At 50.7% G+C, this 4,991-nt stretch overlaps 1 long non-coding RNA gene across 5 annotated transcripts in view; it reads left to right on the forward strand.

Moving 5' to 3' along the window:
• Nucleotides 1-4,486, forward strand: part of LOC125176988 (uncharacterized) — a 33,133-nt gene extending 28,647 nt beyond the window's left edge. For all 5 annotated transcript variants that reach the window (XR_007156445.1, XR_007156447.1, XR_007156444.1 and 2 more), the window contains one exon: nt 1,539-4,486. This is a non-coding gene — a long non-coding RNA (uncharacterized LOC125176988). The remainder of the gene's footprint in view (nt 1-1,538) is intronic.
• The last annotated feature ends 505 nt before the right edge of the window (nt 4,487-4,991 follow it).

Genomic DNA, 4,991 nt, shown 5'->3' on the forward strand with positions numbered 1-4,991 from the left:
CCGAGGCCCCGGAGGGGGCCCTCCGAAGGCATCTCCCGCCCTCTCTTTTCAGGAGAGGCTTAGCGCAAGCCACATGGTGCCCCTGGCTCCATTCACCGCCTCCGGCCGGGAGAGGAGGGGTCGCTGCCGGCGCACGCTGGCCACAGTGGGGGACTCGCTTCTCCTTCCTCCGCGTGTGCCTAACCTGGCTAAACAGAAAAAGAACCTGCCCTTGCCAACCACAACACAACAAAGGACCCCAGAAGATCGACCGCCCCTTTCTTTTCACCTTGAGGAACGTTTGGGTAGGAGTCCCAGACCACCTGCAGATTCCATTCCCACCTGGAATTAAAAATCAGCTCTGTCGTTATCAACTGAGTAACTTTAAACAAATTCCTGGTAATCTGAGCCTCAGTCTCTGCATCTGTAAAATTGGGTCATACTCCTTATTACCCCCTTCAAACTGGCTAACCCTGATTGAGAACCTAGTATATGCCAGACCCTAAGCGGGTGGCATGTGTAATCTCTTTTAAAAATTTTTTCTAATGTTTATTTATTACTGAGAGACAGAGAGACACAGAGCGTGAGCAGGGGAGGCGTAGAGAGAAGGGGAGACACAGAATCTTAAGCAGGCTTCAGGCTCTGAGCTGTCAGCATAGAGCCTGAAGCAGGGCTGGGACATCACAAACTGTGACATCATGACCTGAGCCGAAATCTTGGTTGCCCAACCAACTGAGCCACCCAGGTGCCCCTGTAATCTCTTTAATTGTCCCCAGCAACTCTAGGAAGTAGGCTGTTGTTATCATCTGTATTCCATAGATAAGGACATTGAGGCAGGGAATGGGACATAACCTACCTGAGATCACCTAGCTACCTGCTTGGGATGACCCAGCTACGAAGGCCTGGGTAGTAAACCCACAGTGGGACTCTAGAACCTGTGTCCTTAAGCATTAAGCGACGGTGCTAGGTCATGAGGTGGTTACAAGAATCTAATCATATAACACACGAAAAGGACTTTGTGAACTGTAAAATGCTAAGCAAACCTGAGAAGAAGCCACCATTATTTTTTTTAAATTTTTTTTAACGTTTATTTATTTTTGAGACAGAGAGAGACAAAGCATGAATGGGGGAGGGTCACAGAGAGAGGGAGACACAGAATCTGAAACAGGCTCCAGGCTCTGAGCTGTCAGCACAGAGCCCCACGCGGGGCTTGAACCCACAGACCGCGAGATCATGACCTGAGCCGAAGTCAGACGCTTAACCGACCGAGCCACCCAGGCGCCCCAAGAAGCCACCATTATTAATATTGACAATACTTTCTTTCATTCTTGGGGCACCTGGGTGGCTCAGTTGCCTTCTACTTGGGCTCAGGTCATGATCTTGCAGTTCACCAGTTCGAGCCCTGGATGGGGCTCTGTGGTGACAGCTCAGAGCCTGGAGCCTACTTCCCGTTCTGTGTGTGTGTGTCTCTCTTTGCCCCTCCGCACACACCCCCTCTCAAAAATAAACGAACATTAAAAATAATTAAAAATAATAAATAGCTGTTCTTTCATTTCCAGTTTTGAACCTGGGGTAGAGAGGAGGCAATGAGGGATGGAGATCCTGAACAGAGAGGACAGGCAGTGTGATGGCCTCTCCATCGGTCTGTGGCCTTGTGTCCTAACCATGCTGATAGAGAAGAACAGAAAATGGCCTCTGCATGAGCCCCCTGTACCTACCCCTCCGGACGCATACTTCTATGGTCAGACTACAGACACCCCAAGTGTCCTCTGTGCCCCCACAAGTGGCATACGAGCAGTAGCCAGTAGCCTCAGTTTTAAAGGCTGGAGCGTGGCACAATGAGGCTAGGCTCAGAAGAACCATGTTACAGTATGACTTTGCCATGGACCATCCGTGTGAAGCTGAGTGAGTTGCTTGAGGACGCCGAGCCTGCCAGTTGGGAATGATAACGGCCATATACCTATTTCATGGGACTGATGTAAAAGGACAGGCGTGAAGCTTTCCATTTAAAAGCCTTTGTAACTTGATGTGCTCTGTATCTGGAAATGGCTGGAAGGAGAGTCCAGGTCACTTCCCCCTGGGGTGTGCCAGGCGGGTCTAGCAATGGGCAACAGCGCCTGAGCTCCCTGATGAACACACCTCCCTTACCCCAGTAATCTGACTTTGGGATCTGCAACTCCATATTGATTGCTTCCAGTCAAGAGTGATGTGAGACCGGAAGCCAACCAGCTCCAACAAAGTCTTGGTGAGCTTGAAATGAGCCAGTTTCCTCTGGATGAGTTTCTTCTGCTGAATCACGGAAATGGAGGCTGCCCAGGCCAACGAAAACCAAATCTGTCTGCCCTGTCTTGTCAGACACCTCCGCCTTCCCCACCAACTGGACGCTGAAGCCCCCAGCCCTCGCTAATGTTCCACACCACCCCCCTCACTGTGGGAGCTGGCCAGCACTGGCAAAAGGGGAGCATCAGTAATTTTCTCCAAAGGAGCTTGTGCCTAGAGAAACCAATATTTAACATCCCCATTTACATTGAAAGCGTGATTCTGATTATGAGATGGTAATGAGGGGATTAGCCAGAGAGAGCCCCCCTGCCTGCCGCCCCCTCCCATTCTTCTCTCCTTCACCCTGCTCCTTGGGCTTACTCCTGGAGGAGGAGGTGTGGGGGGAGGGTGCGGGCACTCCCACTGGGAGAGCATCAGAGATGCCAGAGCAGGGCAGGGGTCCTCCAAGACCCCATCTGAAGACCCCTTATTCATGTCTGGAATCAATTAGCCTTAGAAGAGGTGATGGGTGAGATGTGAGACACCTGACTCTGAGGGCCCTTCCTTTCATTCTTTTCCCTAGACTCTGCTGAGACCCTCTACTCTCTGGTTCTGTTCCATATTTCAGATGGGGGAACTTCTTAGGTCACGCTTTCCCTCGAGGTAGAGGAGTGAAGTACAAAAGTCTGTTGGGAGAACTTTTGCTTGGTTCCTGGCTTCTCTGACTTCATCCCAAACCCAGCCTCCTCCCCTAAATTGCCTGCCTCTCTGGACCGGCATCCTTGTTGTCCTTGTCCCAGACCCTGCCTTTTAACCAGGCAGCAGTTTATCTCTGGCTCTTCTTGTGGGGTGAGGGGTGGGGGAAGGAGAGAACCCAAGGGGGTCACCCATCCTGAGGCCCCGTTTGTTGGTGCACAATTGCGCTCAGACAGGATAATTCAGTGTGTGATTGTGGTCACGCCCCCCCTTTTGTGCCCCTTTCAGAGCCAATCTCCCAGGCCCAGATGGGTTAATCCATAATGCAGACGAGCAAGTAATTGGCTGTCAGCCCAGCCCCCTGCACCCCCTCCCCTATTAGTGCCACTGCCCTAATGAAGCCCAGCTTGGAGAGCCCCCTTCTCAATGAGGCGCCAGCCCCAACCCAGCCAGGCACACATGTGTCTCCGCTCCTCTGCCTGAAGCCTGGCTCCCTTTAGGGACCCCCAGCCCAGCCTCCCCGGGGTGACCCAGCTGCCAGGGCTGCAGCGGCCCCGGGGGGAGGCTGTGATGGATGGGAGGGAGTTAGTTAATAGAGCCCAAAACACATGGGCCCTGTCCCCACACCGACCCTCCCCCCTCACACACACACTTTTACAGCTTCCTCTGACAGCAGCCCTAGCCTTTTGAAATAGTCCCATAGAATATTTCCTCACTCCCCTCTCCAACCTAAGCTGTGCCAAAATAGGGCCCAAAAGGGGGTCATGAAGCTGCTTCTTTGGACACTGGCCCAAGTCATTGCTGTTCACACTATCCCCAACCTCTGCCAATCTAGGTCTTCTTGTGGGTTTTGGGCAGAGATGGCTCATGGCAATGTTAAAAAGGGGAACTTGGCCCTCAGTCTCCAGTGTCTCAACTGTTATTAAAATCATAACGAGAGACTTCTTTTCCTCTGATTCTTGGATTCCATCTCTGTTCCTTGATCCCATTTCTCTTCCGAACCACTTCCTGACCAATACTTCAGCTAGAGACAAAGCTAGGTCTGTAGCAGATATCCACAGACAAGAGCTGTTCTCTTTGTTGGAGCTGCCTCATCATGGACTAGGCTTCCCTGCCAGCCTTTAAGCTCCCTGTCTCTGGAAGGATTCAAGCCAAGGCTGGATAAGGTCTGTTTGAAATGTCATAGAGGGAGGTTTGGGGAGGATATTTGCAAAGGGACCTACCACTCTTGGATTCCTTGCATTTATGTCCTATTCCCTCATCTCTGTTCGCTCCTTTCCCCCATGAAGAGAGTGGTGGCTTTGCTGGGCCTTTTTCCAAACCAGTGGAGGAAAGTTGAGATTGGCTGCTGCCTGGGTTGGGCTGCTCCTACATTCATGCCCACTGAAGCAGGGGCTTTATGTCCTGAGGAGAGTCCTGGACCCATAACCTCCCTGTCTTCCTTCCTCTACTTAACACTTTAAAAATGATAATTTTAGGGGCACCTGGGTAGCTCAGTCAGTAGGCGTCCGAATTTGGCTCAGGTCACGATCTCATGGCTTGTGGGTTCGAGCCCCACATAGGACTCTGTGCTGACAACTCAGAGCCTGGAGCCTACTTCAGATTCTGTGTCTCCTTCTCTCTGCCCCTCCCCTGCTTGCGTTCTGTCTCTCTTTCCTTCAAAAATAAATAAACATTAATTGTTTTTTAAAAATGATACTTTTATATTGTCCACTATTAATTAACAAAATATTGTTAAATGGAGAAAAGATGGAAACATTGTAGATATTCCCTCACACCTAACCAAATATTGCTTATATTTCAGTTTATTTTTCTTTCTATTTTTAAAAATGTTTGTTTATTTATTTTGGGGGGGAGAGAGAGAGAGAGAACAAGCACAAGTGGGGGAGGGGCAGAGAGAGGGAGACACAGAATCCGAAGCAGGCTCCAGGCTCCAAAGCCGTCAGCACAGAGTCTGACACGGGGTCCAAACCCATGAACCACGAGTCCATGACCTGAACTGAAGTCAGGATGCTCAACTGATTGAGCCACCCAGGCACCTCTCTTTCCATTTTTAT

The sequence above is a fragment of the Prionailurus viverrinus genome, chromosome D1 (genome assembly GCF_022837055.1).
Source record: "Prionailurus viverrinus isolate Anna chromosome D1, UM_Priviv_1.0, whole genome shotgun sequence".
Lineage (NCBI taxonomy): Eukaryota > Metazoa > Chordata > Mammalia > Carnivora > Felidae > Prionailurus > Prionailurus viverrinus.